Source organism: Balearica regulorum, chromosome 3, assembly GCF_011004875.1.
Source record: "Balearica regulorum gibbericeps isolate bBalReg1 chromosome 3, bBalReg1.pri, whole genome shotgun sequence".
In the NCBI taxonomy this organism is placed as follows: domain Eukaryota; kingdom Metazoa; phylum Chordata; class Aves; order Gruiformes; family Gruidae; genus Balearica; species Balearica regulorum.
In genome coordinates, this window is record NC_046186.1 from 90,911,192 (window position 1) to 90,938,633 (window position 27,442).

Sequence of the window (27,442 nt, forward strand, 5' to 3'; positions counted from 1 at the left end):
GACTGAATTCATTACAGTCAACATATTTAATTTTATGCTTACTGATTCTAAAATGCAGATGAAATAAATGCACATGGTTTTACCTCATGCCAAAATTTGGACTTCTGAATTCATCTTTTGTTTGGCTATTTTATGCAAACTAACAGTATTCTAAATTTCTTAAGGGCTATTCTGCAGCAAAGTCTTGTCTCTGTTGAAATGTCTGGTTTTTACATCATCAACTGTACTCCAAGTACTGACAGGAGTTAATGATGTGCCACGCAGGGCTCTCACCTTCCGTAGTTCCTACTGTATAGACTCATGTCCAGTTTTATACCTGCAGCCGTAGATGCTGAACTACAAAGGGTAAGGGATTTGTCTGATTTAACAATCAAGCCTTGTTTTTAACAGAACATGCATTGCTATCACTGTTCGTAATTTTTGAGCAGTCCTTGAAGGACTAGAAAGTTATTACTGGTATTACCTCAGACTAATGATCTGTTGTATTATAAATACTATCAATCAGGCAAAACTGAAGCTTTTTTGCTATTTGTTCTTTGTTTATAAGTATCACGCTGGAATTTTTTCACTTTTTGTTTTACAATGTATTATTTCTAATCATTAAAAACGGCACCAACTGAGGTTGTGTTCTCATGCTGATGGTTAACAGACTTTGACAGTTCTGACCAAAGTACCGTATTTCTGTTACATCTGTACGTGGTGTTAATCCGAGGCCTCTCCTGATTGTACATACCTCTCAAAATACTGACTTGGGCACATCTGCGTTCCTTCAGGGGATCCTTGATCAAAAAGCCAAACAAGCAGCTCTGTGCCAGAGCTGCTGGTAAATACGTGAAAGAAAGAGCGTATGCCACATAGTCAAAGTGTTGAAACAGCACTAGGTGGGTACGTACTTACCTTCATTTACTGTACAGAATGACTCTCGTGGTCTTGTAAAGGCTCCAAAAGCAAAATTACCCACTAACTACCAACTATATTTAAGTTCGTGGTTTCCATTAGAGCTTTTCCCTTAGTGCTCAAACTGCCTGCCTACAGCAGCCTAGTCTTTTTATCAAGTCCTGGCCCTTGGACCAAACCCAAATGTGTCAGACCTGAAGATCCTCCTTAAATGTGAAGATGGTTTTTTTCCCCCATTAAAAACCAACACTGAAATAAAAAGTACCTAACTTGCATTGATTTGACATTAAAAGCGGGGCTAACGTGATTGTACCTTTTTCTCTAGTGTGTATTTATGGTATCATAGCAATGCTAATGTGAAGTCACTGCTGCTTAATTAAGCAGATGTAAACAGCTGCATGGGATATTAAACTCTAATTTGTATCCACGTACCAATTATCATTTTTTTACTCTAACCTCAGCTTAGAATGGTATTGTACCAAATTAATGCAAAGATTTGATCCTTAATAACTTGCAACTGTGTTACAGTCTAGTAAGTAAATTGTGAACTTGGCAACAGATGCAAAATACACATTTTCAGTTTTTTAGGTGTAACACACAAGGTAGTTATGCTACCTGGCAGTAAAATCACAGTAAATCCTATGAGGTATGTAGACAACTGAATATTTTTTTTTTTTTTTACCAGCTCCCCTCATCATCTACCATTTCACCAAATTGAACAGAAACCTGTATAAATAGATCATAGTTTCTAGCCATCACATTCAAGTACTGTGTTTTAAGTGTTATGTTTTTGTAGAAATTGTTTTAAAAATCAACAGACATTTTCACAAAGGGCAGCAAACTGCTACTTGGCTCGTTATGGAATTTTACCCCATAGTTTTCAGTCCTGCCCTTGGCGCAAGATTCACCACTGACACGCGACCACACAGCATAGCGTGGGCTGTCACCGGCCATTGGAATGGCTGCGGCCGCTCTGCTGAAGGAAGAGCGCACCACCACGCAAGCCAATGGTCTTTCCTGACGCCTCAGAGAGGAGTGCCAAGCTCTTCTGATTCAATCTACGCTCTCTACCAAAGAGGGAACAGCTTGGCAGGCTGTAAGACCCTGTGCACCACGAGAGGAAACCGCTCGTTACACTGATTGCTGCGCATAAACGACTCTTCTGTTTTGCAGCTGTAGACACAGTACTCTTCGTGTAGGGACATGAATGACCTCTCTGCAAGATGTAGTGGTTTCCTCTGGAATTTCCTTTGGGTGAAAGTTGTGCATGAATGTATGGATTAATGCTCCTCTGTAATCCTACCAGTGCCATACAGGAAAAAACAAAGATGACAATCTAGGAAAACCCCATGTAAATTTGAAACATAAGAACCCTGTAAACAACCTCAAGTTTCACTCCAGTAATTACGTGTTAGATGTGTAGATACTAGCAGAATAAAGCACACGTGACTATAGATTGACTGGGTCTACAGCAGCCTGTTTGGCACTGTTGGATGGGTTTTGTTGCTGTTTTTCTTCTCTAAATCTGTGGCAGAAGTTGAAGGTAGCGATTGTGCACATCTGCTAGCCTGTTGCAGGGGCTCCCTTGCAGCAGGTAAAACCATGCCAGCACAGGTAAGGCGCTGGACTGCCTGTAGCTTCTGGGGAGCTTCAGTTGAAGTCTGTCATCAGTACTGTGGTTGGATGATGATCTGTTCAACAGCAGTAGAGCTTGAATTCTTTAAAAAAAAAAAAAAAAAAAGGCAAACTCTCATACGAGACAGGAAATAAATATACTACACTACCTGTGATGGCTTTAAACCAGTTTAACCTCTGCTTGCTATGTCAAATAGGGTATTCAGTTTCCGGCAAGAATTTTACTAAGAAAACGTTACTACAAAACAATCTTTTTTCCCATGCGAGTCTGTAATCCTATACACAGGATGTTTATTAGGGAGCTTTTCTTCCCAAAATGTTTCTGGTGTTACATAAACAAATGTTCTATTTTATATCCTGAGGCAAACAACTTGATAAGCAAACAACCATATTATTTATTTACCTTGTTTACCCATAAATATCTGAACACAAATCCAGCTGACCTACATTTAAGCCAGAACTATACTATGTTACTCTGATCCCCTTGAAGGAGAATCATTTAGGCTTAGGTTTTTATCTGGAGTTTCTCAGGCATGTCATCTTCATTTTTTACCTCCGTGCTGCCTTTGTATTAGTGTGGTTTAGAAGTGTTCTGTTCTTGTTTCCTTACTTGTTTCCTCAGAAGCCAGTCACCAGCACGTGGACTCACCTCCCTGGACAGTCGACTCTCTGTAGTTAGAAAACAGAAATTAGAAGCATTTTTCAATGGAAAGGAGACCCAGATTTACATTTCTCTTACCATAAGGAACAAGTATAAGGTACAGAAGCTATTTCAGATAGATGTTCTCAATTTATTTTTTTACCATGTGTACACACATACATACACATGTGCATTGACACATGTATAAATGTATCAGGTCTGGCAGTTATTTGTTTTCTGAGTTTTATTCTCCCTCTCCTTTTTCCATAGATAGTGACAGCATTAGGTGGAATGTGTAGGCATTTGTATGGGAACACGAGCTTTCTGAAATACGGTAAGCTGAATGGGGGGTAAATGTAAGTTCCACAAGTGCTAAAACAAATCGCAGGTAAAAACATTTCATTCTCCAGAGATTTTGTTGCCATTGTTTTATTCTAGAACATGAATGCAGAAAATACAGTATCTACCCAGTGAATTACTATAGTACAGCTCTAAATTAATCTCACCACTGCCTCTATTTTTAATGAAGGCTCAGAGAAAACATCCCAAACCACAATGCTCCATCTTGATTGGGCGAGTTCTGCATATTGTGATGTGTCACCTCTGGAGGCTGCAATCTCTTCTGTGCTTCTTGCCTCAGAAGCAACTTTCTGGCTCTTGAAAAGTGATAACCTGGTGCCTTAGTTCTCCAGCTGTATTAATGCTACTTATCCTTTACATTGAGTGCCATAATTTCTACGTAATTTAATAACAATATCATCCTTAAATATCTAGACAGTATTAATACTAGAGTCAGTAACAGTTCTGTAACTCAGATAGCAAAATGTTGTATGTAAAAAGTTGTTTAGTTAAACGTCCAGAAAGGTAAGCAGCAGGCTCTTTATCAGTTAGAGACCATGCAGGGCATCTAGCAGCCCTGCATCTGATGGGAAGACAGCTGAGTTAATCTAGGGAACCAGGGCAAGCAGAGCCCTAAGAAAATCTCTTGGGAATTAAGAAAAAGCATGTTATTGTCCCCTTCAAAGACATTTAGAAATGAGGTGACTGTGGTGAGACTTGCACACAACAGTTGTTAAACCTTGGGAGTAACACCTCAAATGATACTTAAATCAAATAATGTGTATTTGCAAAAATAACAAGCAGGTTGATCTACTAAGGTTGCCAAAGCAATGAGTCAGACATGGTTTTACATGAGGAACATGTTTCTTAAACATACCCTGTCTCACTGCATTTAAAAACCTGCAGACACTTAACTTATTGCCACTGTTGTGCTCCATACTTCAGCTTAACCACTTGCTGCGGTTTTTTAAATGTATGTCCTGTACCTCCCTTCACTGTTTTCTTCCTCACCTACAGACCCACATCCACAGACATGCCTGAAGCCTTCAGTAGTTCTTAAACTTGTTGCGTAAAGTTCTACGGGTAGAAAGCAACCACATCCCAGTCCCCCAAGAGCAAACTTAGGAACACACTTGGGGGGAGAAAAAAAAAAAAAGCACCCCCCCCCCAACCAGAAAATTAAAGAAAACTAAAATCTCATAATAAAAAAATTCAATTTGCCATCATTAAAGACTGCCTCTGTTGCTTCATTAAGGATTTTCTCATTTACCAGGAGAGCAAATTGGAAAAGCAAAATGTGGGGGGGGGGGGGGGGGTGTTCTATCTTTTCTATTTTCTTTCAGATATTTAAACAAGCATGTGATTCACAAAAAAGAATACCAACAGAAAATGTCTTGCAACCTACTCCTAAAGAATGGTTTGGATGTCTCCAGAAGTCCTGTTCTCTCACCTTGAAACTGTAAATTTTCAGCCACAGCAAACCTTTGCCCATACCTAAATGAGCAATAACCACATTAATGCAAACTTCCAGGATTTTGTCAGTCAAAATTCCTTTGTTTGAAGCCTCTGGCAATAATAATAATCTTATTTCTACAATTATTTTAAGCAGCTTGAAAGAAGGTGATAATGTGTTGGATGCCACACAGCTGTACAGCAGTCTGAGGTGAAGCCCAGCGCAGCACCACGCTAAGCCTAGAGTATGACAGCAACTCCTTAACGCTGCACAAGGGGTACCAGTGTGGTTAACTGAGGATGTAACAAGGCCATCATCATTACATGTGCGCAACCAGCCTGGCCAAGCACCGACATTCTCTCACTGGGGAAGCCAGGATGCCAGATCCCTGTGCATGCTGGCTGGGAACGCTCCTGTGGGATGTGAGTCCCAGCCTCCATCCTGGCTACAGCTACAGTTCAGCCTGTCCTGAAAACCTTGCAAATGCTTGCTGGCAACGTACTGTGGCAATGATTCAAGAGGAAACGGAGGCGACATGGCAGATCAAAAACTACTAGCCAACAGCAGGATTGCTGGAAAGGAAATGCTATGCGTGCCAACAGGAGCCATTCTCTCAACTACTAGGCTGTCACTGCGAAAATCTCAACTGGATTTTGAGGCATTTTCAACCAGTGAAACTTGGTGTGATAGATGAAATTTGCAGGGGCTGGCCTCCAGCGCAGCAGCAGTCACAAGAGAAATCATGCAACCATCTGGCTGGCTGAATTTTGCCATAGCATGTGGGATTCTGGATAAGTCTCAGACCATTACAGAAGCCCCAAACTAGGGAACAGAATTCTTCCAGATTCAATTCAACACATCTCCTGTCTGCCTCATGGTCACTGAAGGCCACAGTGTGTAGGCAGGTCACACAGACACTGAAGCACCTGCTATCGTATAGCTCCCTGGGAGGCTTTAAACATTACCAGTGTGAAGGGTCTAATAGAGACCACCTGATCCATATGACAAAACAGGGAAGGTAAGGGAGGAAATGACATCCAAGTGATGATTTAGCTCGATACATATTTCTCTCTAGTTTAAAACAAACAAAAAATAAAAAACACCACCATGAATACACACTCGGTCACAAACAACTGCTGTTGATGACAGCAAATGGAGACTGAATCAGAGTTGGTACTCCAGAGAACAAAACACCCTTTTGAATCTGCACTGCCTACTGATGTGTTAAACCTCCCTCCGCTCTTTTCTAGCTGTTCCTCCAAGGAAATCATTCATGTTAGAAAAGAAATAGCCAGATGAACAAACAACACGCAGCAGGGAACTGAACATCAATAACCTGTATCAGAAGAGAAGGCAAACCATTTAAACAAAGACTAGGAGAACAATGGTACATGGCTCCTGATAAACAAGTGTGTAATTCAGGAAAGACAGTTCTGTCTTGAAGAGCTCTCAAGAGTCTGTATTGCTAGCAGGAATCAATGAAGGATAGTGCTGAAGTTTCACGATTGCATATAGAGAACTGCAGTAGAATGCTAAATTCAATGTATGCCTACTACAAGACATGGATTAATCATGTGAATAAAAATAACACAGTTAAAATGCTTGTTGTGATACTGCTGTCTTCCTGAAAATGTTAGTATCACTTGCATTAGTGTATTTTTAATTCCTACTTTAAATACGCTTTTGCTTTTACTTGCAAATGCATTTTCAGGCACAGAATCCAACAGCAAGGGATTTTCTGTTGCCAAGTGTGCCCTCAACGACAGTTGTCCAGTCAATGTCGCTAAGGACAGACCATGACTGTAAATTCATCCTGTTTTCATTTTCCCCTGATAGTTCATTTCACACGTTTCAACACACTGACCTTCTATGCATCAAAGGTCCACTGAGACAACAGAGCAGTGCTCTGTGCCCCAGCATTCATCACAGGCTCCGATTAAGCGTCCTACTGGTCGGAATCTGCAGTCCCAGAGCAAAGCATGCTCGATCTGTTGTATAGATATTATTCTCTATTCATTTCCAAGTATTACATTCTGTGAGGGATGCAAAGTGTCCATGCAGTGTTCACCTCAACCTTTACCTTCTTTTTATCAGACTGAATCTGTTCCCTAAGCCCTCTGGAAAAAAATGCCACTATTTACATTTTTTCCTAAATTTAAGTATTTCCACAGTTGAACAGCTTTTGCCTTAATAGCCTTTGCATTTTCGTTCAGTTAGCATATGGCATGTAAAGAAAATATTTCAGAGTTCTTATTCAGCAGCATCATCTCATCCTAGTTTAGGTCTCTGTGTATGACTTGTTATTTACGTGACATCTAAGGAAAAGCCTCTTATGAAGCGAAAGGAAATGTTACAAGTGTCATTTTAAGGCATGTATCAGAAAAGCTGATTTGCTCTTTGCTTTCTTGTTAAAATACTATTTTGCCATTCGTATGACCATTCTGTATACTAAGTCCTCTGCCCAAACTCAATTTTATCATAGCATCATAGACTCGCTGACCAGAAAGGACAGCTGGAGGTGATCACCCTTCAGCCTGCTCTTCCCCAAACAAAACATCTAGCTCCCTCAATGACTACAACGACTCGTGGAATACATGATCTAGGTCCCCTACCACCACAACAGTTTATAGACTGTGGTTCAAGGCAGTTGCTTTCTCCTTTTTGTCTCGAGTTCCAGTTATGTAGTGATGTTACTGTGGATACCCTGCGTTTATAGCTTACTTCAGTTACAAGATGTAATTTGCACATTTTAATTTACTCAAAACCAAAACCATTTTACAATTGATGAGGAAAATAAGGAGGAAAACTGAGCACAGGTCATGTTTCACTTTAAAAAGGCCAGCCATTTCCAGTTTCTCTCATACTTGCAGTAAAAGCATTAATCATCATAAACTCATTTTGTCTGAAAGCAGAGGTAATGTATTTTTCCATGTAAATCACTTCATTGCCATGACAGAATGATGTCAGAGAACCTAAATAGGCGATCGAATAAATTCTCCTTTTGGAACATTGTTTAGCATTAAAGGTTATGGGGGGGCAGGGCATGATTGATGTCAGCTGCTGGTAAGAAAAATCTGGTTTTAATTTTCATAAAATAGACCTAAATACTATATTGACACAGACACACTTTTGCAGACTGAGAAAATATACACAAAACATAATACTGGAGCAGTAAGAACCAAAGACCTTTCTAGAACAAAAATCCAACTCCAGCTAATAGTAAGATTTTTCTGAAAGTTGTAAAAGTTGATTAAAATAAAAATTAACTTTGCCAGTTGTATAATATCATTCCTCTTTTTTAAGGTCAGCTTTTGAGCAATAATTCAGTGCTTCATGTTCACCATTTGTACACGTACATGTAGTTGAATACACAATTTCTTTTAACTGAAATTAGCTTTGCATCTAATTTGGCTATGTAAAGTCTGTAAGAATTCTCAAGCAATGGAAGAGTGGTACAGGACAGAAACAGAATTTTATTTCTCCCCCCCAAAAGCAACCAACCTTACCTGAATTGCAGTCTATGCCTTAACCAAAATGCAACTATTTCCTTAAAGGCTACAGCAGCATGGTAGAACAAATATACATATATATGGTATCACGGAAAATGGAAAGACTATGGCAAAACCTAGAAGGCCAAGCTGTTACTCCGTGTTTCTTTGTATAAGATCTCTCCAAGTCAAGCTTTGGAAGAACTGACTGACTTTGGTTTGATTCAAACCATTTATTTTTTTTCTATTATTTGCTCTTTTTTTCCGCTCAGGGAAAACAGATGAAAAACAAACTGGTGTAAACTACTCCTTACTGCAGCAGTGGGTATACTCAGTAACCACAGCCCTGCTGGGCTTGCAGACTACCTAGTCTGGGCAAAAGAGAACTAACACTTAAAAATATGGATTGGTTCATTATTTGTTTCTTTCATGTCCAAATTATATTTCAACACCTGACTCCAAAGGAGAAGCAATTTTGTCAAGGCAGTTTATGTCTACACAACAATTAAGCAGATTTGATATTTAACACAAATGTTTTAATTATCCATTTCATCCTGAAGCACAGTACACAGCCACATGAGACAGTGTGACTTGATCTAACAGATCACAGCTGCAGAAATGAGGATGGTCCCTTTTTCCTGACTTCAAATCTGCACTCCTACAGCTGCCAGGTGAGCTCCAGTGCTCACCTGACCACTGCTGTCACTGGGGCAGTGTCATCCTCAACTTGACAAAAAATTGCCTGTACAAAGAGCAACCTGTCAGGAACTGGGTTCCGCCAAGGGAAAGGTCTCCTGGGTATGAGAGCAACCTCCAAGGAAGGGGCAGGGCAGTGTGGATGGAAGCAAGGGAGGAAGGCAGGGTGGTGAGACCTTTCATTTGCAGAGGCAGTGAGCTCTTTGGCCACCTCAGCTGCTCATGCAGGTATACCCTCAGCTCTTCTACCCTGCTAATTTTTTAATTTACCCTATAACTGTCAGTTTCCTTCTCTGTAAAAAAAAAAAAAAATTAATAAAAAAATTATTTCTGGATTTTACTAGATCCTAAAGTAATTTGATTTATTACAACAGGACAGGTTCTTGTTGAATTCAATCTAATCCTTTCACCAGTCATGTTTGTTTATTTTTTATTCAGCTTCATTCCTCTAGATGTGCTCTGAAATATATTTTTTGGGGTAAGACATACCATTAACACTCCCTTGCACCAGGAAAACCTTAGTACATAGTACAGGGGGAAAAAAAAAAAAACCCAACCAAAAAAACCAACCAATACATCACCAGTAAACCATCCTCCTGAATACACACAGAAAACAAACAGAAATCTTTCTTTTTCCATACAGCTGCATACTGTTTCAGAATCCTTCTGCCTCTCACATGACACATCAAAATAAAAACCAACCACCTCAGGGACAGTAATTCCCCCCCTCCCTTCTGTTCTTATCCTTCATAAAGAGAGAGGTTGTATATCTGTAGTCGTATCTATGTGTGAGCCTGCTGATCATGACAGAAAAGCAAAATCAAATAAAATAATTCTGCTTTGTTCTGTCAGGGATGACATAGTCTCTTTCCTTCTGATGTGCTTTGGTGAGCTTCATCAATTTGTCAATACTGATATGGGAGACAGGAAAGGAAATACATTAATGTGCAATATGAAGTGCTTTGGATTATCTACAGCTGCATACTGGATCAGTGGCATCTTGGAGGATGGCACCTTAAATGAGAACAAACCTTGGCAGCAATCAGTCAGGATCTGGGATGGTATAACTCCCCAAAGCAGAATCTTTACTGCTGACTCTCAAGAGATGCAACATGGAATTGGATCCAAAAAACACTGACTAAAACAAGTATGAATTCCCCTCACTAAAACATTTTAAACACAAACACTGTGTTCTCGAGTGCTGTTTCCCTGGATGACTCCCTTTATCAATTCATAGCTTTTTCCATTCACTTATCTCATTCTCACTGCAAAAACTATTAAAACTTTTCCAATGTTTGCATTTTTCTTTCCCTTCTATATTTTCCTTGCTTGACTTTTTTTTAAAAAATGGTCTCTTCTGGTAATGTGAGGTCTCCCATTCCAGACTCTTTGTGTTCAGTACTTACCTCATACTTAGATGCCTAATTCTCTTAACTCCTACAGGATTTTCTAGGTTAGCAGTAAAAATTTCACCATTTTTTCCTAAAATGGCATCCTAAATAATCCTGTTCCATTGAAGTTATTTTTCAAGCTCTTCACCTTTCTGCCCCTTTTAAGAAGAAAATATAAAATGGAATTCAGTAATTGAAACAATGATTCACTTGAGCAATATGTTAGTGTAATGTTTAAATGATAATGACAATAGTAATATAAATGAAAAGGGAAATGTATGCACACCTTCTCCATGTTGCGTTCAACTTTGGAACAGCCTGCAGCTGACAACCCTGTATTTACTTCAAGAAAACTGTGTATTCATATTTTTGTTGTCTTTGATGTTGATACAGGTAGCATATTTTTCAAACTTACACTGAGGCCTGTTATCATCTAAAGCCATGCTAAAAGCTGACAAAGTAAACCTGCCAGCTATGGATATATCAAATTCCCTCTAATTCCCTCAACCTACCACATGCTGAAACCAACTACTTTTTCTTTTTTTTAAACTCACAGTACTTTGGTGTGCACGTGTGTCTCGCTCCTCTAATGATTTTCTGTCAGGTGCACTGCAGCAAGCCAAAGAATAGCATCAACCAATTCACAAAACTGTTGTAAGCAGCATTTGCTGAAGTAAAATTTCTCTTTCCTCTGCCTTTGACATCCCTGTGACTGCACTGCAGAACAACTCTAACCACTGTGCTTACAGGTGACAAGATGCTGATATCTTATTTAAATTCTGCAGTGGCACCATCTGCCCTGTATTTGAGCTATGAGGCTGAAATGCTCTTTATTCCAAGATAACCAACAGGTCTTTTGGAGAAAAGGATGTAAATTGGGGGGGGGGGGGGGGGGGGGGGGGGGGGGGGGGGGGGGGAGGAAAGAACATGGACTAGGTTTCATTTGCTTGAAAAATTCTATTGCACTCCAAAGAAACAAAGCAGACTTCAAAATAGTCTCAGTCAACCACTGAACCTCTTGTCCAGATGCTTAACCTCTACCAGCAATGCTGCCACAACTTACCAGGCGCTTCTTCCAGAACATGACTCTCAGCATAAAATGCTACTGTTAATAATTATTTTCCTTGTCAGTAACAATAACGTATGAGACCTCTTGAATGTCCACTCACTCCCCTTATTCATCACCTCCTGACCTAGAGCTCTTAATATACACGTATGTAAATTGGTACAGCCTGATCCCTCACTTAGCTAGCAACGTCTATTTCCATTGCCTATTTACCCTTGCTTCCACATTACATTCATGCCGTCTTTCACACTGCGTTATGAACCAAATAAAACAAAACCCTTCCAGGCCTGTCTGCAATGCCACTTCTTGACACTTTTTTTCTCATCCTTTTTCAGTATGTACCATGACAGCTCCTGCAATGTACTGATTGTATATACATGGAGAGTTTGCAGCAATTTCTGTTATTTACGTAGCATTCAGACCTTTTTATTAAAAAGATAAAATCAGGCAAGATGCAGCTATTCACACAGCTGCCTTATGAAAATAATATTTTCTCTGCCTTTTACTACATTAGTTCTCCACAGCATCTCCAAGTACATCTTCTAATCGCTCTTATCTTCCCATCTTAAACACAGAGAGAATTCTTGTGAGGGCCCCTAGTGCACTAATAGGCCTTAACAGCCTTGACCAGCCTCACCTGGGACCTCCACACACACCTCTGCCCATGGGCCCAGGAGCTCTATTTAAGCCCAGCCCAGGACCACCAATTTCTGCCTTAGTTAGGCTGTTACAGTGTTGGTCTCCAGCTCTGTCACAGCCATGGACCATGTTGATCCCAACCCCTGGGCTGGCTTGACCTTGGACCTGCCTCCTCACGGTGAGTTTGCATGATGATCTGGACTTGGTTGAACCTGACCCTGGCCTATGGGTCTGCCTTGCTCAGATGCTGTGGGGACCCTGTCCCCACTTCCAGCTGTGCAATCCCCTGCCCCAGCTCACTGGCCAGAAAGAGCAGCCAGCATGCACTGTGCCTCTGATAGTCCTGGGAGAAGGACTGTTATCCAATTCTGCTGTGATTAAGATTTCTAGGCCCTATTTTAATACAGTCCATTAAATGTAAGAAAATTAGCCTGGGCAATAAGTAAGAAAAGCAGTTCCATTGCAGTACTTAATTTAGACTACATTCCTCTGGAAATGGATGTGCTGCTTATACTGAGTTTTTGTAGTGACTAGCACAGCAGGGTCTATGAGAGGTGCTACCCTAATATGAAAAAGTAACAATATAACTTTGGACATTCAAAAAGAAAGGACCTCATCTTTCATTTATGTGAGCTTGAAAACCATTACTGAAATGTTCTCTATTCAAAAAACTATATCTACAACTGGGAAAAGCAGCAAGTGCTCCATTATGTGAGCATTCTCTTTGTAAGCAATGGTCTAGCTGGTGGCACTGATGTGTACTGTAAGGACCAGAGAAAAAACTGTCACTGTTTTCTTATATTTGGTGAATGCAGATGAATCACTTTAAGAGAAATCATTCTTGGTTTTATTTCACCCTTCATCCAAGCTACTTCCAGCTTGAAGATTATCCTGTGGTGAACTTGCTAAGTTTCTCACACTTCTCCCAGCTGCCAGAATTATACATAAAACCAATGTCTCATTCCACACAGCAATATTTATCAACAAAACATCTCTTTTACTTTTCAACTAGTCATTTGAATAATATGTATGAGGTTCACTTACAAAAACTATAAGAAATTTAAAGCTAGGTACTCCACCTGAGAAATCTGTAAAATTTTCCAAGGGCAGATATTGGATTACAGGAAGTGTGTGCTAAAAAAAAAAAAAACAACAAAAAAAACCCCAGGCTGCTGCTGCACTAGCACACAAAGCAGCAAGCTTTACCATTGGTTTTATTTAAATTTCAATTATATTTTACTTCATCATCTTCAAAAAGTCATGCATTATGGAAGCTGTGAATTCACTCATGCCTAGGGAAATTATGAAGACTGTGGAAGTACTAGATCATTACTTCTGGGAACTCACCCTTTTTCTGTGTCTGAGACTACCCTTCCATCCTGAAAGGTATTCAGACACATATGTGAGCAAGGAACCTATCTTACTTTTAGTTCTGGTGTATAGATAAACATCATTAGGATGAAAAAAAGATCAGAACAGGGATAGCTGTTTTGGCTTTTTTTTTTAAAGAACCAACAAGACAGCTAACATCTTCTAGTCACATTCAGCAAACAATCTTTCTATGAATCCTCAGGAAAGGATTTCCACAGTATATCCTTGTCAGCAGTTACTTTTGGCCATGGTTGCTGCTTTTTGCTGTATGAAGGACAAGGAGGAGAAAAACTTGGCTGGCCCCATGCTCTTGGTGGGTTCCTCAGAAGAGAAGTTCTGAATGTTGCCCACAATCATTCTTGCCATGGAAGCTGAATTTCACATTCTCTTGGGTTAAAATGTGAAGCCAGCTAAAAAGAATCATTTAGGAGTCCTGCAAGTTACACAAATAAAGTAGTAGTAACATTTATGTTTACTAATTAGGTTTAGATTTCCTTGCAGAAAAGCAACAAGACAGAACATTTTATACTTGACTCCCACTATCAGCATAGCCCTGATGCCTGAGAGTGTTGTGTAAATGTTCAAAGGAAACTCCTTTAAAACTAGTTATTTCTGATTGGCTTGAATCTATTACCAGTGCTGCACATAATTAGCTGGTTGTTGGTTTTTTGTTGTTTTTTTTAATTAAAGTCTGATTTGAAAATAACTTTAGCTTTAAAAAAGAAAATTCTAGCCTCAGACACTCATCCTGAAGCCCTACCCTCCCAGTCAGCACTTTGAAAATTGTAACTTAGAATTGTGACCTGTTACACAGTGAGTAATAAGAATGCCTTCCTTAAATAAACTCTGTTCCAGAAATTCACAGCTTATTTCCTGGCATCCAGACAAAGCATTAAATGTGACAAGGAAGCACCCAGTGCTGCTGCAGCTGGGAACCACCATGAAGGTGCCTGGGTGGCAGCAGCAGCTTTCAATTTCATTGAAATAAATAGAACCTAATGGCAACTTTCAGCTCTTCTTTTCAAGGGCAGGTGTGGGTATTTTAATGGGACTACTTTTTTTGTCAAAATTTTTTTAGTTTAAATTATAAACTTTGCAGTCCATGGACTATATATCTTGCTCATAAACCCCTGTTAAGCCCTGCTACCAATCAAAGGTATTTCAGTAAGATTATATATTGCATCCCAAGAGAAATTAAGAAAATCATTGTGAACTTTGCAATCCAAGGATTTTGGCAGACCTGACTCAACAGAGAATATGTAAAGCCTTTCCCCTTTCATCTTTAGGTAGTATTTTTTTTCCAGAAATGTCTTTTCAAGACTGTGCTAGTAACCTGAAGCAAAGCAACACATCCTCTGTTAGAAAGTCTGGAACACAGTGACAACAACTACCATTACAATGACAGACACAGAAAAACTACAAAAAAATCACTGTACATCAGAATCCATTTTTCCTTTTCCCTCCCCAGAAGACATCAGCATTAGTTATAGTCACAAATTCTGTCTCATCTGAAATCTGGATATTTTAGGCTACACTTTTTTATTGATGAAAAGAAGATGTGAATGTAAGCTTGTCATATAATGAAAGAAAATTACACTGCTAATTGCAATATGGGACAGAAGTGAACCATGACAGTGGCTTGCATTGCCAATGGCAGCAGAATTCAGCCTAGATGTACATGGATACTATGACACTGGAAAAGCAGTAATAGGTACAAAAAACCCCACATTATACAAAGAGAAATTGAGAGAGAAAAATTTACTGAGAAAAGTGAAGGTTCCAAATTTGTGTGCTGTGAGCAGAAATTCTAAGGATCACAGCGATATAACTAAATCAGGAGTTTTGCATAAAGACGAGTTAGAGAGGCCTGGCTTACAACTGATTTGTGCCTCAGCTGACTGCAAAAGCTCCAGTTGAAGCTTTTTGTGCTCTCAGGGCATTTGATGGTTCCCCACCCCCACGGTCCCAAGGCTGAGTTCTCGGTTACGTAACACCACCAAAGTCTTCATGCATGAGACCCAAACTGGGGCTGTTCTACTTCCTTATCTATCCAGCTTTTTCACAAACGTAGAAAAACCTTAATAATCTTAGAGACAATTTGGCTGACCATGGCCAGTGAGTTCTGAATGTATTAAATGAGGACAGTCAGCAAGACAAGGCTGCGTAGATCTGTTTTCCCTAGGAAATCAGGCTAGCAATAACCATAATACAGGGGCTGAATAGTTTCTTTCTGCTCCCATATGTTAAGTGCTTTGTTTATTTTCAATCATATGTAGGACTAAGATGTTGGTATTATTCCCATTATTGGGATTTGTTAATATATTTTTATGTATCGTCATAACCCAATAGACTGTAAAGTCTTTTTATTCAGGCAGTGAGTCTGAACACTGTTATTAGTCCAAGCTTCTGGCAGGATCTTTTCCTAGAGGTTAAATGGCATCTTTCCAAATTGCACCTTGGCAGAGATTTTGGCTGTGCTTAGACCCGTGGGATTTCCCTCTTTTTTTATTCCTAAGTCATTAAGCAACAATAAAATCTTTATGATATCTCATGTCTTGAATTTTACAATTATTCTGGTAGTACGATGAAAACATAGTTTATAATGTCTTTTAAATTATGCTCCCACATGCTGCATTACCTTCCAACCTGTGTGTCAACAATCTCAAGGGTTTACATTGTGACAACAGGTGTGGGACCTTCCTACAGCAGGATAGTGTGTGTATTTTGATACCAGTCCTCACCATAAATAATATTAGAGAATGTAGTAACTGCTATAGATCTTTTAAGTTTGTTTGAAAAGGTTGGAATAATGCAATAATATCTAAGAGTAACTGAAATATCTGTATACTCGCTAAGGTGAGACAGTTTTAATTTATAGCAAATTCAAAAAACAATTCTTGAGAATATAGCTGACAGAAAATTAAATTTTCAATTCTAGGGTTTAAAGCCAGCTACTGAAATAAGCTCCTCCTCTTCGTCCCCCAAATGCCCCATGTGCAAGTCTGAACCAGTTAAAAGATTCTGTGTTTGGAGTTTGTCTGAAGATACCTACAAATGTTTAAAATTAACTATTTCTGACAGGACTAAACCAGAAATGTACTATAAACTAATAAATATGAAGCTTCCCTGCTATTAGGCCCATGCACTTCAATGCAGAGACAGAACATGGTGTCTGGAATACGTGAACACTCGGCCGTTAAAGTAAACAGGGGACACATTCAAAACTCAGTTCATTTGTCAACCTGACAGCAGCTGGAAGACTTCTGCATGCAAAATACAGCAGCATCTGGCTATCAAGAATATTTAAGACCTTACCTATTGATCTCTTTCATCTGCTTAAATTAATTCCAGATGTTAAGATGCCAAAAAAGGTGATTAAAGATCCCATGCATATAAAACTCAAATCCCAATAAGCAGTAAGATGATGATACAAATACTATGAAACAAACCCAGCAGCAGAGTTTGCAGATAATTGATTGCAAACCTGGAGAAACTAGAAACCTTTCTGCCAGAAATGGAGGATGGTATGGCTTATTGAGAGTGAGAAAAAGAAAATACATTTTGTTACTCTGTCAAGAAAGACTTTAAGAAGTAAATTGTTGCAAGGAGAGATAAGGAACTAGACAATGGGAAAATGTGTTTGTGATTCTGCATATTTAAAAACAAAAAGATCAAGGCACAATATTACTTACAAGTATAAGCCAGGCGTAACTTCTCTAACAAGGACCTGTAGTCTCTGCAAAAGTCAGGTTTCACATATTAAATCCCTGCAACAGATTCATTTAAGTTAAATTGGAGGGCTTCACAATATAAACCCACATATATTGCTACACTAACTAGGTGACTTAAAGATACAAGCCTTATCTTACCTTTATTCATTTTTAAGAGAGCAGGATGAAAATCAAGTCCACCTACATTTATTCTTCCAGAAAACACTCAGCTATACAAGGACACTATGTTTATCCTGTACCTTTCTTCCCTTTTTAGTATAGAAATGTTATGGCTTGAAAATGAGATGTAAATAGAAATAGCTATTATTCTATGTCAGGAGCAAAGAGATGACATTAGAGGAGAATCTGTTCACACTAGAAGCCAGACTAAATTAAGTCTTGAACTATACCATACTGTGATGCTATCAGAATCTGGCTCTAAGCCAGTTAGTATCAATGTTGCCTCTGCAATCTAAATTTGGCTATTAAAAAATATACTTATATATAGAAAAGAAGGAAAGCAACACACAACTGTTGGTAACCTAAGTTTCCAGAAAAGTAATAAAGCATTATTTTTGTAGATGAAATATCTAATGCCATTAAGACTGAGTAATACATAACTTCAAAAAACACCAATAGAAGAGTGGCAGCAATTTCCAATCAAACCTGTAATTCTACCTAGTCTTTCTAAGGTCATGCAAGTGTCATTCCCACAATGAGATGATTTATTCTTCATTTTGGGGCTCTGCCTGGGTGAAGAGAAGAGGAGGAAAAGTTCTTTGTTGTTGTTGTTGAGTTTTTTTGAGAAGCATTTGACTAAATGCTTTGAATCATTTTTCTAAAATCATTAGACTAAAAAGTATTAAAGTACAATTGAGCAGCACTGCAAATGGAATACATAGTTCTAAACAACGCACATGCTTGTTTATCAGATCACAACCATCTATGGAAAGATCTCATCTCCCTTGTCCTGACTACACCTTCAACAGAGCAGACCAGTAAAGGTCCATACTGATGAAAGTTGTTTCTATGCCAGTACAGCTGCAAAGTGTATCTCAGAGCCACCAAATGTGTGCACTGCCTTCTCCCATCAAAGGGATTCAAGGTTCAGAGGAAAACTTAAGAGGAGACAAAATCACAAGGAAAAAGCTTCATCAGGGTGGTCAGGAGATCATTTAGGCAAAATTCCTACCCTCAGAAGACCACAAAAGTCTGAGCAAACATCCACTATGTCCTCTTTATAGCAATTTTTACAAATGGGAAGACTACCACGAACGCCCCTAAGGCTTTTCTTTTTTGACTAAATACCATCGTAACTCTTTTCTCATAGTCTAGTTCATAAAGAAAAGAGCAAAATATAAGAAAGAAACCAGAGAGGAGTTGAGAACTACTGATTAATGGAAAAAATAAAGCTAAGGAATTTAAGTGAAACCTTCTGGTTCCCTAATTCTTTAGCCATTGTCAGGGAAAAAAAAAAAAAAAAAAAAAAACCAAAATAAAACCACCTGTCCCTAAGGGTAAAGAATTCTTAATTTTTTTTCTGAGCATTCAGAGGTCCTGTGATGACACACATACTTAATTTTATTGAGAAAATTTTAAATTATCATACTTTATTTCTGTAATTAAAAAAATACTCATTAAAATGTAATGAGTAAATGTAAAAATGCATTTTTACCACTCCAAAAAGTTCTTGCTGAAAAAAAGAATTTATAAATTAATTCTAAGGAGGATTATCTGATAATAAGGGAAAACTTAGCTAAACAATTTTACAAAGTTTAACTGCATTAAAGGTTGAAATGGCATGTGAGCATCCAGCATGGGAACGATGAATTGGTGCTCAGCCTTAGAATTACTGCCACCTCCAAAGGAAAATTTGAATCAAATAACCTAAGCTTCACTATCCCGGATAAGAAAAGGCAAGGTTTGGGTTCATAAAGTTTTAAAAAAAATAATCTGGACACAAAGATCTGAGAATATTATCAAGACACAGGCAACAGCAGGGACTCAAAAACCTATTCCCTGGAAGTTCTAAGTTTTATTCAGGACAGCACTATCACTATGCCTCTTTGGCCTGATCTCTCCTCATCTTGTGTGGGATTATCAATTTTTAGAAGCAAATCCTGTAGGACTTTTGTCAGAGATCAAGTCATATGCTCTTAGCCCGTGTGCTGACAAGAATTTGGCAGTAATACTAACGTACACCTGAGAAGTCCTTGTGAAAAATGCAGCAAGTAAAAAATCTAATGACTTTGTGGAAGGACAGATCACCTACTGTGTCACCAAGGTTATACAAGATGAAAAGAGGAAAAAAATTAAATCAGAATTTCTGGGAAAAGGATGTTTTGGGTTCCCCTCCCCAGCATAAATTTGGAAATCTGCCCTGAAAACACAATGTCTCATCTTCATCCAGAGAGATTAGAAGAATGTATCATTAGTGAAGCATCCACTTTGTGTGCCGTTCCTGGTTCACTCGTTCTAGGACTGATCTATGGTGGGGAAAAACACAGGATATGTACTGTTTCATCCCAGCAAGGATAGTTCTGAGCCAAGTGGAACTGTATAAAAAGAATTCATGGCACTGGTTGATCATCTTATTTTAGAAAGGCTTTTTTTTTCAGTGGCTGCTCACTTACTTGTTTTGTAAGGATTAGCATCTTTAAAGGGTTTACATGTGCAATATATAAAGGAATGATGTACATAAACAGTACAAATCTGCAAGTGGTGCTTGTGTTACTATCCTCTTGTGTGTTGACATGGGAGGGACTTCACTTATAACAAAGCTCCTAGAGACACGACATAGGATTTTATATTCTTTTTCCATTGGGAGGAGTGAATACTGGCTTCTAATACAGAAATAAATGACATACTGCACCTGCAAAACAGTGCCTGTCTTCTTAAAGTAGGCAATCTCAACTGTAGATGTCTGTAAGAACAAAAATTTCAGTGGAAGGAGAGAACAAAAATGTGCAAACTGAAATTGCTACAAGGGAGCATCAGCAGTTCTTTCCCAGCAGGGATGTCAGTATGCAATGAGAATGAGTCATTATGATGCAGCTCTGTGATTCAGACAATTCAAAGCCACTCTGGGATGTCACACCACCAACATATTTTTGCTCTGTGTGAATCCATACAAAGACAAAAAGTATTCTTCAGCTCTTAATAGATTCCCACATCTCTAATAACTTTCTTATAAGCTTTTTTCCTTGCCTTTTTTTTCCCAAATTCATTACTGAAAATCTGGTTTTAGCCAACTTTTGATCCTTAATAAAATGACCTTATTTGTTTCAGGCCACTTTTTATCAGTAAAGCCAGAGGTACCACATAGCCAAAGAGAACCTCAGGCAATTCAGACAAATATCCTAAAACCAAGACTCAAGACTAGTTAAGGACCAAAAAGCCAGAACTGTTTTGCCTTTAATAATTTTCTATTCATAAAGTTGAACAAGAAAAGGCCTTCCTCTGAGATGCAACAGAAGTCTAAAGCAACTGCTTTTTTCCCAAGTAAACAAGTTTAGGACAGTATGAATATTTTCCCTACTCTTATGTTCAAAGTATGGTCACCATGCCCTGTAATTTATTTTGTGGCAGAACATAAATTAACATGGAGACATGGAGTATCCCTTACTACATCTTAATCTATTTTTATTAATAATTGCTACAATCGGCCTTTGAACAGAATGGATGTACAATGGATCAGCAGAGTTCAGGCATGCAACAAGATATAAAAAGTAATTTCTCATCATGTGCATTTCTAGTCTGCTCCCTACTCATAACCCTACTAGAATGTTCCTTAACCTGCAATGGCAGAAAGAAGAAAGAATTTCCCACAGCAACAAAAGTAAAGCATAATTCTGCTACCGAGAAGGACAGTTGGAAAACCTATGGGAACCTCTTTTCATCCTACTAGCCACAGGAAACATGGAAGGGGAATGGACACCATTTGCTTTACCATAGGATCTGAAAGATTTTATGTAAGTTACACATGTCAATGAAAATCAAATCCCAATGTTATCTATACCAAGAATTTTGCCTGTGGAAAGTAAGAGACTGTGAATGACCCCAACAGATTTCCTGATGCTTGTGAAGTCTAATGATGAACAACTGCAAAATGAATGAAAAATCTCTTGAGAGCATTGTGGGTACTGGCAGTACACAGAAAACTTATGAGATTTGAAGAATCCTTTGGTCACCTTCGGGGACTGTAAAAGAATGGGTCGGTTTCCTCCAACTCTCTGGAAGCCTGCTCAGAACATATTAAAGTTTCTTCTTTGGGCAGACAGGAGAAGTATAGACTTCAGCAGAAGCAGTCATGAAGGACAGCAAAATGAGTCATCCTAGCGCACTGCTAATGATCTCATCAATCCTTCACTGTGTCAAATTATAAATATATCATAAATATTGACAGTCATTTTGAGGCAGGCTTTGAAAGAGAATGTTTATCTTGTTTCTGTTCTTCCCAGGACAGATAATCCTCAAACAAGCTAGTAGTTTCAAAGATTTAGGGAGAAATTAATTATGGAGAATATGAAGATTCACTTTAGTGCAGATTTTAGGTTGCTAAAGGCCTACTGGTGTTTTGTGAATATTTTTTTCTCCATTCACTTCCCTCCACTATAATCTAGTTATTTATTTTGCTAGAACCTTCTTCTTTGCAACTTCTAACGTTTGCAGTCGGTTTTGCCTACCTCAAACTCTAGAGGACCAACAGCATACTCAGTGATGCTCCATGTTATGCAAAATCACATTTGAAAATATTGTAAAACATTAACTTGTCATAATTATTGCACAAGTGATTCTATTACACAGCAAAACTATGCTGAACCTAAGCAAATTTAAACTCAGATGACAAAAATGGAGATGGCAAAAAAAGTACTTCTCTGACATATAGGGCACCACACCCCAATCACTAAATACCTCCTCATCCAGAACATACGTTTCAGAGAAAAGAGTAGAAAACACAGGAAGAAAAATTTTTGTGCCCTTGTTTAAAAAAAAAATAAAAATAAAAAAATTGCATCTACTTTGCTTAGAAGTCCAAGCTAAGGGAAATTCTCTGAATAGAAAACATCAAACTACATATCTGTGCTATTTGGCAAAGATGTAAGCAACCGCAAGTTTTTTCAGGATAGTACGCTTCTCATCAGGCAGGATGTTCCTGTCTCTCATTGTAACTTACCACAGAGCATTTAAACTAATACCACTATTAAAGTAAAATCCTTCATGCTAATTAGCTGGAAGAATCATATTGGAAGGTACATTGTAACATCTAAGAGTTTGGTGGCCGTTCTATAGATCTAAACCAATTTTGCAATACAATTTGTGTAACATGCATTAATGCTTAATCATATAACAATTTAACTTGTGTTTTTCAGAATCTAAGACAGAATGTTGAAGAGAATTGCTTATTATATTGTTGTAAAAATAGTCACGAAAACACATCTGGTATTTTTCTGCTTATTCACATGGAATATTCTGTAATTAACACACACGCACATCCATACACACACTCCCTTTCATCCACAATACTCACCAAATCTTACATTATAAAACAGGGATGACCAATGGTCCTTATTCTCTGTGTCACACACCAAAACTTACTGAGGTCTAGGGTCACAGAGATCCCTCAAACTTTGGACGACGAACAGAAAAAGCAGCACTGTAAGTGATTTTCAAGCACAATTGAAAATTGTGCTCTTGACTAACCAAGAGCTTCACTGTTCCCTGGTGAAAGACAGTATGCTAGGAATTCAACCAGGTTCTCAGACTATGAAACTTGTCACCCCTTCATTTACTGCCTGTCCTAATCAGTATTTCTGATTAACCTACCAGGCTCATGCCAGCACAGTCCCACAGCGATGACACAGTAGAAGCATGGTAGCCACCCTGAACTGGTTGTGACAAACACATGTATACCAAACACCAGAACTAGCCATTCTTTTATGAGGTAAATAATGTGAGGTAATCTCAAAAACACATTTCTGCCTACAGGTCACCACGCACTTTTCATACTCCATGTTGAAAAAGATAATAACATTACTGAGTGCACAAAAGAGACTGAAGTTATCATGTAGCTTTAATACAAGATTCTATCTGTTCCAGCTAAAATTTCCATTTCATGTAGTGTGATTGGAACCAATTTTGTTCAGCTTTATTTCTCCAGACCAACAAAGAGAATCCAATGAATGAAAGCCCTTTAATAAAAAAAAAAAAAAATCATTTTAAACCCTTCTCTCTCTTTTTGAAGCTACCAAAAACAGACAGGCAATGTTGCTGTATAAAAAACTAAGACATCATGCGATAATGATTCTATGTGAGCTCATTTGAGAAGGCATTAAACCCTTTGAAAACTCAGGCATGATATGACATGCTTATTTAATGAGAAAGTAATTTCTGAATTCTTCTTTTGCCAAACAGTAAATTGAATTATTTTCATGTAAGCCTTGGTTTCTTCGTCTGAAAACTCACAGATGCTATGTAATTGAGGCAGAGCAAATTTCTGCTAATTAACCAGGCAAGAATTAGTTTATGAAAGTTCAGATGAGGTACGTTTTGATGTGACAGAAAGAAGAAGAAAGAAGGAAGAGAGAAACATTTGCTAAATGTACAGCAAATAGACAATACTAAATGAATGGCTAAATTTTAAGAAAAACTAATCTACTAAGAGTGGGAAAACTGCACCTCAGATCTTACAACTTTGTTTTACAGACAAAGTATGTATTTACTCCAGACCTAATTTATCTTTGTCTAGTTATTTACTGATCTTGGATACTGATCTTACAGTAATATTAGTATATAATATTTTCTAAATGATCAATGAAGATTAATGTCAGCACTTTTAAGACAGCCACCACAGTTTCAGAGAAGAGTCATCCAGAGCTATTTGCAACTTGGCCATGTTCTTCATTGTACATTCTCAAAGAGTGGTTTGAATCACTCTTTCTTTTCTTGTGTTGTGCAGTGGCCTACACTGCCTCTCCCTGCTATTGCTTTATAAAGTTGTAGTTTACTTTTCTTAGTAAAAGAAAAGAATTTCCTAACACTATTACTTTAGCGCATTAGAAGGGTAGCTCTTCTACCTCCACCTTACTGACTGAGCAGTGATTTTGTTATTCAGGGCCTAGGGGAAGCAAGAGCATAACCTAAGTTGGCAAACTGGTCAGACCGAAGAGAACCAACGGACACAATGATAGTTTGCGAATGTAGTGAAGCATCAGTCCCTGCATTTGAGATATACTACTAGTAGGTTGTAACCGCTGTATAGTAATTGTCAGTCTTTTGCTTTTGTCACCTCAAGACCGTAATTCTAGGTTTATTTTTAAATTGCAAATGTAACTGGAAAAGCTGTAGGTATGCTGGAAGCTTTTTAAGGGATCACTTCTCTCCTTACAGTGAGGTCCTGTGCATTAACTTGGCAAAACTGAAGAATATAGTTTGAACATTTAGCTGATGTCTTTTGGGGGCCACTAAGCTTCCAACTAGCTTGAAGTATGCTTCTGATGCTGTAACTCAAGATGATGTAACCTTACATATGATGACACACAAAGAATAACTGGTTACTGGGATATAGCTTGACTGAACTAATAGAGTCAAGTAAGAAAAGCTGATAGAATTCCCCAATACAAGCCTTGCAGCTTCCCTCCTCTCACCAGATACATCAAATAACTCTCTTTAAAATTGCAGAAGTTTGGTTACACAATCATGCAAGTCTTCATCCTGCTACACCAATGAATGGGTTTCCTCCTTGACAATTCTTCCCCTTTCCCACCCCTCAAATAGCAAATCAACTATTGTTCAAAAATGGCATACAACACAATTGCTTCTTTCTTCACCAATACCAGAGACCCGGCACATGGAATTGAGGATGAATTTAAAATTCATCTAACAGCAGCTTTTACAAACAGCAGCTCATTGTTAAAAATGTCATAATAAATGTCTATGCTAATAATACTTACTTTAAACTTACCAAATCTTTTTTTACAGGTAGCAGTTTTTTGGTAGTCCACAATGAGATCATCTGTTTTAAAAGGTTTTAGGAAAAAAACCTGCATCAAAAGATAAATACTGCATCAAAACAGCAGCACAGGTATCTTGCAAGGTGACATTAAATGTGCTAGTTCAGATACCACAGTAGCACAACACTTTATCTGGATAATTTTCTTACAGTCTTGGAAAAAAGTTGGAGATGAAGGTTATTCTCTGACAACTTTTATCAGAAGGTTTGATTATCTACTTCCTGCTCAGAAATAATAAGAAGCACTATGCTAAAACCTTGAATCTGCAGTACACAGTATTGCAAAAGGCTTGCTTCCCTTTCAGCCAACTGGCAGAAGCAATCCTTAAATGGAAACAAAACCTGTTGATTGTTCTTCGAGAAATATATGTATATTCTTCAAATTGTTTAGGGAAACAAGCTTAAATAGCAGGCCAGTAAGTCTGTGGCAAATGGCAACTGATAAGCAATCAAAACCACCTTTTATATCTGTCCGGTGTAAGTCAGGAGTGCACTAGTTCCTGCTGGTGGTACTCCTGCCCACATACCTGCTATAGTTTCTAGATACATCTGGAACTGAATTGTAGGGGGGGAAATGGCAGAGGTGAGAAAGACAGCAAAATACTCCTCATTTTTATTAACTAGTTATATTTACCAACTATTTATTCCCAGAAAATTTTATTTACCAGTTTTCCCTGAAAATAAAAAGCAGAAAATCTCACAATAGGAATTTTTATTTTAATAAATATCTAACAATTTTCCTGCCAAAACTGATAGAAATAGAATGTATTGTTTCAAGTCAGAAAATAAGTTGAAAAGCAACATTCTTATTTAACTGCATTTTGGTCTTATAAATCTGGTTAAAATTAAATTTGAAATTAACAGCCTGTACATTAAACCCAAATGGACGGTAACTTATTATGGTCCTTGAAATAAAATGCTGCATTGTCTTCCTCCAATTTTAATGATTATGTCAGATATGGAAGCATGATGAAAAGACTTTTAATTCTTGAAGAATAACAAACATTGACAAATACTCTATTCCATTATACTACACACTGCACCTAACAGCAAAATGAATTTCAACCTTTATACTAGTCATCTTCAGAACAGCCATCTTTCCATATCCAGAGTTTGTCCTCTGCTGTGATGGCCTTCTGTTTTCTGACTTGATTACCTTCACGTTTCATTAGCAACTCTGAGAGATTTTTACTGTTTCAACTGCTTCATTCCAATTTGAATGAGCAGGAAGGCATGGCCTTGTTTCTCCTCTTTGGAGGCACATGCACGTGATGAAAGTGAAGAGCTCAGAAACAATGGGCCAGAATTATGTTCCTGTAGGTATCTGGACAGATGGAGCAGACCACGGTCCTCACCTCCTTTTAAATCTAATTAAGCCAATTCAACCCCACATCTGTGTCCAAACCACCTTCAGGTATGCAGGTACCTAGACAATACCTATGCAAAAGAAATCCTGCCTGGTTACTAATCATACTTAATGTTTTCTGTCTTACCTACTTTAATTGTGAAACACTATCATTTTTCTCACATATACCGCTAAAGAATTGGTTTTACACGTTCTAACTTCCCGATCCGGTGCGAACCTCGCCTGAGAGAAAACACAGGGGCACATCACGCAGTAAGTAAAAGAGCCGAGCTCGTACGGACAGAGGCACGGACGCTGCCCACACAGCAGCTGCCCGAGCCGCTCCCGCCGCCACACCCACGGCAACGCGGAGCCCGCCCCCGCCACGAGGCCCTGCCCCGCCCCGCCCCGCCTCGCCCTCAGGGCTGGGCGCCTCAGCCGGCACCTGCCGCTCTCCGCGGAGGCTTCTCCACACAGAAGCGCATAGGCAGACGCCGCATACGTACGTACGTACATGTACGCGTGCCTCACAAGCTACTGCTTCGGCACGAACGTCAGCTCCCGCAAGGGGAAGAGAAACAGCTCGGCTCGGGCCGCCCCGCCCCCTCCCCTCCCCTCCCAACACCCCACCCCATTCCCCGCCCCGCGCACGCGGGGCTCGTGCAAGGCACGCGGCTTCCGGCCGCGCCTGGGGTGGCACTCCTTGGCTCCCGTTCCAGCCCCCGCCCCTGCAGCGCGCACGCGCCTCCTCCCACCTTCCC

At 38.9% G+C, this 27,442-nt stretch overlaps 2 long non-coding RNA genes across 5 annotated transcripts; one reads left to right on the plus strand and one right to left on the minus strand.

The window, feature by feature from the left end:
* Positions 1-239: 239 nt before the first annotated feature.
* Positions 240-27,417, minus strand: LOC142601064 (uncharacterized). 3 transcript variants are annotated; one of them, XR_012834643.1, is made up of 5 exons: positions 27,312-27,417; positions 26,830-26,924; positions 25,289-25,367; positions 3,086-3,199; positions 240-2,615 (listed from the first exon to the last, which is right to left on the minus strand). It is a non-coding gene; the product is annotated as an uncharacterized LOC142601064 (long non-coding RNA). The 3 variants fall into 3 exon arrangements; XR_012834642.1 differs by having other exon boundaries at positions 27,333-27,409; XR_012834641.1 differs by lacking the exon at positions 27,312-27,417 and having other exon boundaries at positions 26,830-26,954.
* LOC142601065 (uncharacterized) lies at positions 3,152-5,215 on the plus strand. 2 transcript variants are annotated; one of them, XR_012834644.1, is made up of 3 exons: positions 3,152-3,290; positions 3,443-3,506; positions 5,118-5,215. It is a non-coding gene; the product is annotated as an uncharacterized LOC142601065 (long non-coding RNA). The 2 variants fall into 2 exon arrangements; XR_012834645.1 differs by lacking the exon at positions 5,118-5,215 and adding an exon at positions 4,855-4,960.
* Positions 27,418-27,442: the final 25 nt, after the last annotated feature.